The sequence below is a fragment of the Choloepus didactylus genome, chromosome 1, assembly GCF_015220235.1.
Source record: "Choloepus didactylus isolate mChoDid1 chromosome 1, mChoDid1.pri, whole genome shotgun sequence".
Taxonomy (NCBI): domain Eukaryota; kingdom Metazoa; phylum Chordata; class Mammalia; order Pilosa; family Megalonychidae; genus Choloepus; species Choloepus didactylus.
The window spans coordinates 39,202,447-39,217,208 of NC_051307.1; the positions used below are offsets into that span (position 1 = coordinate 39,202,447).

A 14,762-nucleotide genomic window follows, 5' to 3' on the forward strand; every position below is an offset into this window, starting at 1 on the left:
TGTTTTCATGTAATTAGAAATAGAATCTGATAAATGAAATGTCACGGTCAAAGCTTTTTAATCAATAATCAAAGGCAAAGTTGTTCACCTCCAAGATTTTATCTGTCTTGAATGTTTCTTTCATTGAGTTGCAGACTTTTCTTATTTTCTTTAAAAATTGTAAGCTCGATTAGTATGTTAAACTGTTACATTTATTCTTGTTTTTGTTGAGAAATGAAATTTTGCTTTCATGAAGGATCTCATTCTTGGCAACTTCAAAAGCGGATCCATCAGCCATATTAAACATATATTTCTTCACGTACAACACCTTTTATCTGTGCTTTATGAGGAGATTTTCATATGTATATTCTTTACCTTTCTTCCTCAGTCTTTACGTTTTCCTTATTAACATGTGCCATTCTTGAGTCATTGCTTGAATCTTACCTGTGAAGGGCCTCCCATTTGAGGGCTTTTTAAAAAAAAAATTAAGATTGATGTGTGTTTGTTTTTAAATCTTGCAGCACATGAACATTCATCTATAAAACTTCACCATACATATATAATCTTAGTTGGATAATTTTAGACTGCTGAGGTGAGATTTAAACCCTCTGCTTAAATAGGGATATTTTAAGAGTAGTCAAAAAAGAATGGAAAAAATGCTTGCAAATGACCCCAGGGAGACTATAAAGAAACTGGATTTATTTTGGCTAAAAAAATTAAGAGGTGGGGGCATAATAATATGAGTTATGAATCACTAGTTGTGGTATTAAAGTTGTGAGTATGAACAAATATTGATTTTTTTCTAGGTTGGTACAAATGTGCTCCATTTTAAAGGCAAGTGGATGAAATAGTTGAACTTTCATTGAGGCTTCAAATTGTTGAATAATTAAGTGAGTTGCAAATATGTTAGGGTGCTAAAATATAAATATAATCTGATTATTATATTTTCTTTGAAATAATGTACCTTAATCCAAAGGATATGCTATATAGTTTGTGTTGTAATTCTGGAATTTGTGAGTCAATTTTGTATTTCCAATGCATTCATGAATAATCAATTTTAAATGCTGCATTAACTCTAACACTCTAATTTGCAAGATGTGATTTTCTGGTCCACGCATACATAACAACTGAAATAGAGTTTCTTCTGGCTTTAATTACAAAATGATTTTGGAATCATGGAAGATCAGAGTTGAAAGAAACATTAGATAACCTCCTTCCGTGAAAGATCAAACTGTAATAATTTAATATCTTGGTTCAATTCATAGTATTTCTTAACTTAAATCTTTCTATATTTTCTGGTAAATCATGATAGAAACCATGATTTTTATTAATTCCTTTAAAATGTTGTATCTAGCCCCTCTAACAGTCAGGCTATAAAACTGCCAGAACCCTGAATAAGTAGGAATAAGGAGAGAAATCAAGACCAGAGGCTGACAGAAAGACTTCATTTAGATCATAAAGTGACTGTGTAGTTACTTTCATTTGAAAGAAATCGTCCATATTCTCAAAAGACAATATTTTTTTATCTTCATTTTATTGAGATATATTCACATACCACGCAGTCATACAAAACAAATCGTACTTTCGATTGTTTACAGTACCATTACATAGTTGTACATTCATCACCTAAATCAATCCCTGACACCTTCATTAGCACACACACAAAAATAACAAGAATAATAATTAGAGTGAAAAAGAGCAATTGAAGTAAAAAAGAACACTGGGTACCTTTGTCTGTTTGTTTCCTTCCCCTATTTTTCTACTCATCCATCCATAAACTAGACAAAGTGGAGTGTGGTCCTTATGGCTTTCCCAATCCCATTGTCACCCCTCATAAGGTACATTTTTATACAACTGTCTTTGAGATTCATGGGTTCTGGGTTGTAGTTTGATAGTTTCAGGTATCCACCACCAGCTACCCCAATTCTTTGGAACCTAAAAAGGGTTGTCTAAAGTGTGCGTAAGAGTGCCCACCAGAGTGACCTCTCGGCTCCTTTTGGAATCTCTCTGCCACTGAAGCTTATTTCATTTCCTTTCACATCCCCCTTTTGGTCAAGAAGATGTTCTCCGTCCCACAATGCCGGGTCTACATTCTTCCCCGGGAGTCATATTCCACGTTGCCAGGGAGATTCACTCCCCTGGGTGTCTGATCCCACGTAGAGGGAAGGGCAGTGATTTCACCTTTCAAGTTGGCTTAGCAAAAGACAGTATTTTATGTGGCTGCTGAAATTTCTTCTTGCATTCAACGAAAAATCGAAAAACCTTGGAAATCAGAATGTCCTTTTCTTTTATTTCCAAGACATAGTAATCATGAAAATAAATGTTTCTTTTATTATGGGATCAAAGACTTTATGAAACGATTGAAAGATATTCTGATACAAAGTTGGCATGAAGACCCAAAATACAAGAGAGGCAGAGAGGCTGTGATTCATCCAAAGGAGATTTTAGATGAATTGGTTTCACTTTCCTCTTGCCTCATGATCAAGATCAAATTTATGAAACAAATGGAACTGATATAAAAATATCTAGAATAAAACTACAGAAGGACCCAAAGTTTTCTAAAAACTTCTCTAAAATGAAAATATCTCTAATTTGATTATGAATATTAGACTAGGAAGCTAATTTTCTCATGTCCATGTCTAGCTATGAAGATAACTGTATTGAATACCTAATGCTTGACCCTACCTACATGAAAACAGAATAGGCTTTTATCTTTATACCCAGGCTTAATATTGCCCTGCATCTGGAAGTCATATATAATTCTCTACTCAAAAATGCTTGGCGATAGAAATATGCAATTTAAAACTCTCAAGAAGAATTTCATCCTAATTTGCATAATATGACATATAAGTTATTAATACACCCAAAGCTGAGATTTTGAAGAAGATATTAGGTATCAAATTTATTTTATAAGAGATTTACAAAATTGACAAAAAATTGGAAAGCAGAAATCTTGAATCAAAATCTAAAATTTATTTTTGATGCACTTCTGTTTTTTCCTGTTTATTCTTGGTAACTTACTTTACTTAGCAATGGATAAATTAGTTTTGCCACAGTTGCACAGAAAATACTAAATATGGAACTTATTAATATCATAGGTTTATTCCTTTAGAGTCAATTTAATTCAAATTAACTCTATCTGAAACATTAGCATGATTTTTATTAATTCCTTTAATAAAAGAAAATTATTGATATTTTGACAAATCTATTTCATGGTGTATGTTAATTGTTCAGCCATATTAATTACGCTGTAAATTATTTTATGTAGCTTGAGAATCTAAACCTAAGTGAAATCTAAAAATATCGAATAGGGTTTTTAGTTCTCAATACAGTGTATTAAATGAAATATTATATATATATCCTAAGCACCTAGAAAAAAAGGATATTGTATATTTTATCTATTTATGAGTTTAAAAGGATGCAATTTCTATGTCTTACAAAGCAGCTTTTTCCTACTATTCCAGCCCACAGTATCACTGCATTTTCTCTGTAATTCTTCCTTTTTCTCTGTAACTCATGTAATTCAATTTAATAGTTTTACTTACTACAAACTCTCTTTATCTATATCTTCTCTCTATATACAGCAGATTATTTCTTAACCTTAAGAGAACATATATTTTTTTCTCAAAAAAAGGCACACTAATGCATACATTTAAAATTTTAGACTCTACAGTTAGGAAACCTTACCTTGAATAAACTCCTTATGATTGAAGCCATAAAATTCTATGCTAGTTTTAGCCCCAACTACTAATATAAAGTGTTACTTAATAGTAGGCATGCAGATGATAATAATTGATTGATTCATTTTATATTATATTTTTTCTTCCTTTTATGCATTTCAACCATTGTGTGTGTTATACAGGAATATCACAAGAACAGTTTAAAAAATGAATAAAAATAATTCCATGGCAATAAAGCACTCATGTGCAACATTTATATTGATGCTTTTTTAATCAAAAAACTAGTGTTCTTAAATGAGAACTAAAATTTATAGGTTATAATTGTGATTATACTATATAAATAAATATTGCTGATCATCAGGCCGAATGAAAGGAAGGTTTGGTGCAAATCACAATAAATCAAAAATTAAATTGTGCAAGGGAAACATTCATGATATCTACCACAAAGAGTCATGCATACTTCCCACCCATTGAAGGCAGTTGTAGATATATCATTACTTTTTTCATATCTCATTCCCCATATTTATTAAATGTGAATAAGTGACAGATTTCTTATCACATAGTAATGGTGATACTTTACACACAGTGGGTACAAAAGTGTTATTCACTAGCCAAAAGAAGGGCTGTTAAACCAGACAATTAGTTATCACTTCATGGCATCTTTCATGGAATATATATATCTCAAAAATATAAATTTCAATGAGATTATATTAAATTTGGCTACACTACTGCTTCCAGCATTTCCAATAACCTTGGTGAAACTTTAATTTTCAATGGCAAATTATAGCATTACCATAAAATTATAGCACATAGGGCAGGCTCCTGACTGCCTTTCACCAGCTGCCTTTTCTGTATTGATTTAAGTACCCTATTGATGTATTACAAGATAACCATTTTGCAGTTGACTCATGTTCTGAATATCCTGCTGAAAGTGAGCACCTGATCCAAGACTAGAAAGCCACACTAGCATTCCTTCAGTTCTGCAATATAATCCTTAATTTGAAAAGAAGTTTGATTGTTTTAGCTAGAAAACATAAAGGAGCCTGTACTACATCCAGACCTTTAACGGAAACTAATGGAATTTTGGGCATAAAATAGTAGAATTAATTAGATCCAGCAATGCACACTGTTTAACTGCTAGCCTGCCATTTCACACTGATTTGAAGTTATACATACTTAACAAAAGACATTGGGTTGATTGCACAAAGGAGTTGAACACTCTTTTCGTATTCACTGTGTAAGTTATTATCCACTGTGAAAAGATTATTGACTTTTTTTTAAGGAGATATTATGGAGAGAAATGATTGCTACCAAGATGACTGGTAGAATTATGTATGAGATAAGTAATAACTCCAATTTCTCATCTGCTGAATAAATGACTTTAATTTAAAAATACTAGTTAGTGCATATGAGATTTCTGCTGAATTGAGCAGAATTATCAAAGCTCATTTCGAAATGTAACGGACACCAAGTGAAACATAAAACAAAACCTTTTACGTGTATCTTTGCCTGTTTAATAGTTATATATCCTACAGTGTTTGTGGAAATTCAAGGACTGATCCAAAAAAATTACATATGTATTTGTTTTTTCCTGAATTTATAGTAATAGGGTATGTAAAATCTCTCTGCCTCTGGTTCTTATACAAAAGATCGATCATGTTTATTGAAAATTGATGGTAATTTAGTTATTTTGGAGAAAAGATAAAATTTATGCAAGTGAACATAAGAGTTTAAAAGATTCTTGTGTGTTTTCTCTATAGCATTTCTTTTTCATTACCATGATTTTCTGTAACACTGTTCACCATTGTTGATTATTGGAAATATCTGAAAAGCCTGTTATAAAATACAGATTTCCAGATCCCTCTAATGGACCTTTGGGTCCAAGGGAGACTGAGGACCACTATTCTAGCATAAGTACATGCCCTGCTCCATGTGTCTACTTCCCTTACACTTAGGTGGAGTTATATGACTAGTTCTGCCCAATTGCCCTGGAGCAGAGCTGATGTGTGTCATGTTGGGATGAAGTAGTTAAGAGGTGGTGAGCTGCCAGCACCCCTTGCTTTCCCTGCTGTGGAGGCCTTGGAGACCATGAATTTCTGATGGTATATCTATAAAATGATGGGGACTCACTTCATATAAATGTGAGTCATTACTGCTGTTTGCAATATTTCCTACTCTTCTTCCTTATGAGTCCATATTTCCTCTCTTTATAAGGACATCGGTCATATTGATTATGACCCACCCTACTCCAGTTTGACCACTTGTTTCCTGATAACACCTTCAAAGATCCTATTTACAATTAAGTTCACATTCACAGGACTGAAGGGAAGATTAACATGTATTTTGGGGGGACACAATTCAATTCATATCATGGAGCTTCCAAGCTTTTCATGGCATGGTATCAGAGGTAGTCCTTATTTTAGTTGTTTATATGCTGGGAATTCTAAGGAAATCAATGAACTGGTGCCTTCACTCAATTAGTGCTGTCAAGTTAAGCTGTTAGGAAAACTTGGCCTAAGTTCATCTGTGAGTATGTCCTAAAGCAGTGTTATGCTAATCACTCATCTAGTAACATCTATATCCAGGATAAATACATTTTATTTATTATCAAATCATATATATATATATGGCATTCTTCTTACAGTTTTTATGACAATGGAAAGTTTGATGGTACTTTTTTTTAAAAGGAAGCAGGAATAAATTCAAATTGTCAATATTTATTGCATATTAAAATTGTCCTAGAAATTGAAATAAAGTACATAGACCCAGGGCCAACTATTTGGGGAGAAGGAAAAGCTATCTTTTGGCAGTACAACTTCATCTGCCACCCTACATACCTAGGAGCCCCACGTCTACCCCCACCTAAATTATCCTAGAGTTCTAACTAAACCAATCGTACTTGCCTAGTGATTAAGAGAAGACTCTCCCACCACACTGTCCACCCCCACGCACACACAAAAAAATTGTCCTGAGTTTCTGATCTTTTTCTGAGATAGATTAAATCTGTTAGTTTCTTAGCTCCTTTTTCAGTAAAAGAAAACAATACCACTAATACCTAATTCATAGGATGCTTGCACTGTTAATGGAGATGAAGTATGTAAAGAGCTTGCACAGCAGAGTCTAGAACTAGGGAAGTGCTTAATAAATATTAGTATCAGTTGTTTACTAAAATGATGGTGGTTTCCATCTCCCAAGTATTCCCTCCCATTTATACTACTTCTCTATCTCATTGCCTCTAGATTTCTCCTACTCCCTGGACATTTTGTTTTAATGGCAACAGGCTGCATTAGATGTCTGCTTCAAAGGGAGCATTTCAAGATGATGAAACCTGGGCATTTGATGCATGTCAGGAGATAACTTCAGTTGAGCAGAGTCTTTTGGTGATGCTCAACTTATGTAATTCAAGTGACCAGTTATAAACCAGTGCTTCATATCAATGAAAGTTACATATGAAGGCATTGTACCTTATCACAAAAATTGCCTTAGTATACAAATTAATTTGAGTCCATTATAATAAGTGCTTCGTAAATACTTAATTTTGTTCTAAGTTTTCTTATTCATTAGGGTCAGGTTCAAGGAGAGTGTGGAGAAGGAGGGAGCTACCTAATCAAATTTCAATCAGTGAGTCCTAATGAAGTTCCTGCTGTAATATTTACCTTTTTAACTTTGTGTATATATATATATATGCCATTAAATATCAGAGTTGAAAATCCCATATGTCTTATAGATAGAACCTGATTATCTATTTATTTATTTAATAGGAGCTCCATTTCCAGGCTGGTAGGTAAGCCATAGCTTTATCACTTCTGAGAGAAAGTGAAAATGTACATCTCATCTACCATTTTTGAAAATATGTTGAAGAAAATGCATTTAGAGCATTTGCGGATATAATATATATCAGGAAATGGAGCTTTCAAGATTTTAGTCTCCTGTATTCTCAAATCAAATGTACATTTTTCCAGTTTGTCTCTCTGATCAATACATATGTAATGAATGAGAATACTAAATTCTCTTAAAGTTTTAAGTGATGTTTTAAGCTTGGGGGTAGGTAAATTTTTTTCTGGCCTGAAAAAGGCCAGAGAGTAAATATTTAAGCTTTGTGGGCCATATGGTTTCAGTCACAACTATTCAACTCTACTCACCTGTATCTACTCACCCAGTTATAGTATAAAAGCAGCCATTGATAATAGGTAAACAAACCAGTGTTCTAATAAAATTTCACTTATGGATAATGAAATTTGAATTTCATGTAATTTTCAAATATCATAAAATAATATTCTTCCTTTGATTTTTTTTCCAACCATTGAAAATGCAAAAAAAAAAAACATATTTAGTTCATGGACTGTGCAGAAACAGGCAGCTGGCTGCATTTGGCCCATGGGCCATATGTGGCCAACCCCTGCCTTAGGCATTCATAGTTATTTTCACTAGCCATTAATCTGAAATTTATTTCATGATCTACCAAAGACCATGTAGAATGATATACCACATAACCCCAGAAATTTAATGCAAAAATTCTTTTTTTATATCCACAAATGCTCTAAATGCATTTTCTTCAATATATATTCAAAAATGGTAGATGCGTTGTACATTTTCACTTTCTCTCAGAAGTGATAAAGCTGATGGCTCACCTACCAGCCAGTAACAATTAAGCCAGAGATTTGGCTAACGTGAAATAAATAAATTTAAAGAGTCCAAAATGTCACAAAATACCAAGGTATCTGGGTCTGGGACAAGTGCCAGATTTCAAGAACAATTAGCATGCATTTTGTTGTTTATTTTATTAGCAAAGTATTTTCACAAATCATATATCATTTACTTCGTATGATGATTTCAGTGTTGCCATTGTATATGTTCCTGCTATGCATACACACATACACACATGCATACATAGCAGGAACATAACTAAGCACCCAAGAAAGCAACTCTCATTTGCAATTAAAATGAATCTAATTTTGGCAACACCCAGGACAAATGTGAGAAACTGATTATCAGGCTTCTCTTTTAATCAATCCAAAAGAGAGGACAGAATTAAGGCAACGGGTTTTTCTTTTGTCTAACCAAATATCCCTTCTATTTCCAGAAGTTTCCAATTCTATTATTAATAAAACAAAGGGAGGACATGAAAAGGGAAACAGTGGGTAAAAAACTACAGTATGCCAAGCAAAGAGTGATATTTATTAGTATTAAAAAATTTGACTTGCGGGTAAATATTTAGGAATTAAGGAAAAACTATTTTCAGCAGTGTATCGATCTTGACATCACACATACTCTTATAAATTTCATCCCTTTCTGTTCCTACCAGAAACGGCTTAGGGTAACAACTGAGCCCGTATTGCTTAGCTCTTACTTTACCATGTATACTGTTCCAAGTTCTTCATATCTCTCTTAAAAAGTCTATTTACCAGGTGAGGAAAACAAGGCTCAGAGAAGTTATGAAACTTACATAAGTTAACAGTCTAATAGAGCCAGAGACAAGTCTTGAACTACATCAGACTCCACTGTGTCCTCATGCAGACTGTGCCAGTTGGATATATTATGTCCCCACAAAAAGCCATATTCTTTAATGCAGTCCTGTCCCGGCCCGCGGGACGTTCAACGGAGACTCTGAATCCTGTGAGGGAGGAATGGTATGGGACAAGAGACGCGAGGAACGACAGCAAGACAGGTTTCTGATCAAGCTGCAAAATTTTATTGAAGAGGCAGAGCATATATACTCTAGGAGAAGGGGAAGTGGCTAGCAAGGGCTCGTGGCGGTCTAGGATTGGTGGCTGCTGTTGCTAGGGTAGATGGCAGATGTAAGGTTAGCACTTTTGGCGCGAACTAGCACTTTTGGCGCGAACTACTTCCGTAAAGAAGGCTGAGGGTAACTTAAGCTGTTGTTGCATCAGCCCTGGCGGCCATGTTGCATATTTCCGGCATTGCTGAGGGTGGATTTTATACATGCTACCTTAATCGCCCTCTACACAGTCCTGTGGGGGCAGAGTTATTAATCTTTTTGATTACGGTGTGACCTCTTGATTGAATGTTTCCATGGAGATTTGACCCCACCCATTCAGGATAGATCCTGATTAGTTTACTGGAGTCCTTTAAAGGAAGCTCACACAGAGAGCAGATGAAAAATGCCCTGGGATATGCTATGCCAAGGCCCAGATACTTGCTGACACTTCGAGATGCTAGCCCCGAGTTTGCTCCAGAGAAGCTAAGAGAGGACAAAACATCCTGAGAGCAGCTGAGAGAGACTTTTGGAGAGACACTTGGGCGCTGACAGAGATGTTTAGAGATGCTTGGAGTTGCAGACAGAAGGATATTTGGAGATGCTAAGCTAAAGATGCACAGGAGCTGAGAGAGGAGCTGAAACACAACCCAGGATGAGCAGACCCCAGCCTCATGCCTTCCCAGCTGGCAGAGGTGTTCTGGACACCAACGGCCATTCTTTAGGGAAGGTATCTTCTTGTTGATGCCTTAGTTTGGACACTTAGAACTGTAAATTTGTAACTGAATAAATATCCTTTATAAAAGTCAATCTATTTTTGGCATTATGCGTAATGGCAGCATCAGCAAACATGGAGCACAGATATTTCAAATCAGTATTAAATTTAAGATAAGAAACTACATTATAATATTACTTCAAAGCAATTTGGTATGAACACTATTTCTTTATAATATATAAAGAAATAATGTATCTATTTCATCTATGACCTTACACCATAACCATAGAAATGACATAGCATATTTATACAGTGCAACATTTTTTTAGTACTCTTTACCTGAGCTTCTTAAAGAAAACATCAATTACTAAGGATTCAAAAATGTCCACTAATATTTCAATAGTAGAACCTTTGATATAGCACAGTTCAATAAGTCTTTTTCCTCTAGCATGCCAGTGGACCTAAGAGAAAATTTAACAATGATAATCAAAAGGACCTTACAGTTTAACACTGATCCTATTATAGCAGATGATTAGTACAGGTGGACCTTTCTCCATGTTCAGTGACTGTCGGTAATCCTTAAATAATCAGGCAGCTGCTAGATAGCAAGAAAATGTCAAGTCGAACACCTGGGTGTTAAACATTTATACATGTTTGTAGGCCGCTTTTGATCTGTCTGCCTAACATGTCAAATGTCAGTGGCTTCACACAGGTTAGGAGGAAAGCATCTCATTAGAGCATGGCTAGAGCTTGCTTAAGAGTCAAAAGGCACAAAGAATCCTGTGCCTTTAGGTGCAGGGCATTGAATTTCTTTTACACTGAGCTTGCCAGTATTTTTGAGTAGGTCCTCTATTGTTTATACATCTATAAACTACTCTTTTCCTCTTTTCTCTTTTAAAAGAGCCTAGCAATGGCTTCATTTTTACAAGAAGAACAATACAAATTACTGTTTAATGGCCTAGAATGCCATTATATGAAGGAGCAGCCTACACTGGCAACTCCAAATTACACTCAGAGTTCTTCAAGGAGTTAATGACTGGTGGCTACACAATGTATACAGGGCAATCAGCAAAAGATAAGGGAGCATCTTGGCTCACAGGATGTTGTGCAGACAGAAGCGTGATGTCTGATGGCCTTCTCTATCCTTCTGTTTGGTTGTTTCCCTTGCTATTGTACTGCCCCTTCAGTAATTAGTTTGCAATGGGCTTGGGGAAAACAGGCTCACAAGCAAACGCATTTTCTTTTTTCAAAGAAACTGCTCAAGTTCATAAGCTGTGGTGAGTGCCTTACTAAAATCAATGCAGAGTTTATAAGTGAAAAAGGACAAAGAGCATAAAACAAAATGAAACTTGATTTTTCCATCCAATTTAGAGGGCAGCAAATTTGATTTAAGAAATAGAATGTCAAGAAAAAGAATATCATGTATTATGTCAAGGGCTCACAAAAAGTAGCAAATCCATGAGGAACCTTTTTGTTCTACCATAGCTCCCCATATTACACAACTATCCTAGCTACACAATTTGAAGAGGCCATTTAGAACACAGTCTAAAATGCACATAATTTTTCATCTGACCACATATAAACTCTCAATATTTCTATATTTTATATGAGTATAATAAAGTTCAATGACCGTACTGAAGCTAAGATTGAATCTTTATTTTCACAGTTGCTTATAACCTGTGGTTAAAAAAAAAATAGTATACATGTTCTGTTTGAATTCAGGATTGGCTTCAAACTGCTGAATCAATACAAGTTTCTACCCAATCTGAAGATTAAGATAACTTACTTCAATCAAAGTTGAAGATGATTCCTAAAGAGTTAGTTTCCTCTAAACTTTCTCAGTAACCTAAGGTTTTTGTTCTCGGTAACTAGAATTTCCAGGTGAGATAGAAAATAGTAGTCAACATTGAGAATTTAGGACAATTTTGGAACCTTGCCACCAAGCCTAAGGAATTGATGAGCCAGTTGCAGAGTACCTTTTTAGAAGCCTTGGGGGTATGCAATGCAGTTGCAAACACAACTCAATGGCAATGCCCTTCCGGTAGTGCTAATTGAATTCCATTCATTCCCAAGCCTTGAGGGTTATATCTCTAAAAGCAGTCATAGAATCATCCTATGTGGTGCCTTGTGGGAACAGAGGCTCAGGCACAACAGAAACTTTCAGCAAATGATCCCTTTATTACTTACAGAACAAAGGGTCCAGGGAGAAGAGATGCCGTCATGGCTGAGAGTGGGGTATTTATACCCCAGGGGGAGGGGGACTTGTCCCTGGGCAAAGAGCATGTATCAAGCAACTTTTGTGCAGAGTTCCTGCCCTAATACACAGCTGGGCTGCTTATTCCAGGTTTTGAGTTCCAGTTACAGTCAGGCCCTTCCATTAGACTTAATGTCTCCTCAGGGCCATGGAATGGAAACATCTGCACACAATAAAAGGAGGGGGTAGGCAGGGCCCGGGAGATGCCTCTGAGCACTTCTGGGACTTTCCCAGGAACCTGTATCCCTGAAGGGCCCTCATGCCCCTTCCAAATTATTTCATCCCTCAAAAGGTAACTGTTATCATGACTTCAACAGTATAGATTAGTTTTAGATTTAAAAAAAAAAATTTACATGAATGGAATCATGCAGTATGTAATCCTTAGTATCCGGTTTCTTTCACTCAATGTAGTGTATGTGAAATTCATCCATATTTTTGCATATTGTAGTTCATTCATTCTCACTGCTGTATGGATTTCCACTGTACAAATACAGCACATTTTATTTATCCATGTTTTCTGTTGATTGACATTTGTGTTGCTTCCTGTTTTTCTCTATTGTGATTTGTGCTACTGTGAGATATTTTAAATATGTTTATATAAAAGTTTTTAATTTACCCTTTTATGCAGTCAGTATTTATCCTTTGTCAAGCTGAACTCAACAAAAATAAGGCAAATATATTGAAAAAATGATATAACTTTGGTGGAAACATATTTTACCTTATAATCTGTGGAAACTTTCACCTTCAAATTTAACATGAATAGCCTTGATTCTAAACAAACTGGTCAGGATAGACTATAAAATCAGATTTATTAAAGTAGATTCTAAATTTAGAAATACTTGTATTTTACGCTTTGGTAGTTAACAGTCCTGCCATTAGATTTTTTACGTGGGAATAGTAAATGCTATTTAAATTTCATAAGATTCCTAACTTTAAGGGAAAATTCTATAAATATACTATATGTGAAGATAAATTAACAAGTACTTTGAATTTTGGGATAAAGCTTTAGATGGGTTATTATCATTAAAATGGTTTTCTATTTCTGAACAATCTATATTATTCATTTCTATATATCATGTTCTGATTGTGTTTTAAGCCATTTCTTGACCCTACAGCAAATGGTTTTCATTAAAATTTATTGCATCTTTATTAAATATGGGTAGCAATATGAAGTATATCCAGACTAAATCACTTGGAGCAGTTCTTTGCTGATCTACTTAAAATAAGAAGTAATACCCTGTGCTAACCAATTAGACCTTCGTGAAACTATTTCGGAAGAACTTCTATTCTGGCCAACTAAACAATTTTGTTAAAGCTAATCATTCTTTCTGAGACTCAGTTTCCTTATTTGTAAAATCAAGATAATGACTACCTCACAGGATTATGCGTAAGCATCATTCTAATAGTCCAATACAAATATTTGATAGGCATCGAAATTTCTAGGTAAACAGCTCTTTAATTGTGTTGTACACTTACATATTAAATTTGTCATTTTTAGAACCTTGTCTTTCCAACCAACATATTGGGGCTTGCAGGGGGCCTCAGAACCACTGGAAGATGCCATCTTCAGGATAGTTTCACATAACCTAAAAAAAAAATAAAATGTGTTTCTTTGGAATGAGGAGAGCTTATGTTAAAACAAATATCATTAATAGTGATGTGGCAGGTATTTACCCTACCTTAGATTAATTACTAAATATTTAGCCATATACCCTGTAGATGAAGGACAAGGACAAATGGTATCTAAAATCAGTACAGAAGTAGACCTTGGACACCTATGATTTATGGAAAGTTGTCTGGATATATTGCTTCTTGAATCTGTGGGGAATAAACTTCAAGACCATGCATGAAGACTCAAATTTAGAGACCCTTTTGTGATCTCATTACACAGATGGAATATAAACAAGGGCATAGACTATTTATTCTACAAAAGACAATTTTTATTAGACCTTGGAAGATACAACTAACTCAAGAATAATAAATGTTAATAATAGTTGTGTAATTTGTCACCTGCTTGCTAAAAGAAAGGCTCTAGCAATAATTTGGGTTATCCCCTTTTCTGTGTATTTTTTTTTTTGAAGGAAGTCAGAGGAGGCCGTAGGTTTCTTTCGACTAAACTGAACACAGTTTCCAGAAGAGAATAGAGGAGTTTCTCCCAGATTTAAAAATATACCCTCTTCCCTTCTTTCTGCCTATCAAAAAGAAGGAGGAGGAGGAGGAGGTGGAGAAAGGGGAAGATGAGGAAGAGGAGAAAAGGATGGAAGGAAGGAAAGAAGGAAGGAAGGAAGGAAAGAAAGAAGGAAGGAAGGAAGGGGAAGGGAGAGGGAGGGAGGGAGGAAGGAAGGAAGGAAGGAAGGAAGGAAGGAAGGAAGGAAACATCCACACACAAAACAAAGAAACACCTTCTCTTTCTCTGTA

The 14,762-nt window shown here is 35.0% G+C and overlaps 1 protein-coding gene and 1 long non-coding RNA gene across 10 annotated transcripts in view; one reads left to right on the forward strand and one right to left on the reverse strand.

Moving 5' to 3' along the window:
- ROBO2 (roundabout guidance receptor 2) overlaps positions 1-14,762 on the forward strand; it is a 1,484,543-nt gene that overhangs the window by 524,377 nt on the left and 945,404 nt on the right. The window lies entirely within an intron of this gene.
- Positions 13,801-14,762, reverse strand: part of LOC119531900 — a 31,947-nt gene continuing 30,985 nt past the window's right edge. The window contains exon 3 of the long non-coding RNA XR_005216443.1: positions 13,801-13,930. This is a non-coding gene — a long non-coding RNA (uncharacterized LOC119531900). The remainder of the gene's footprint in view (positions 13,931-14,762) is intronic.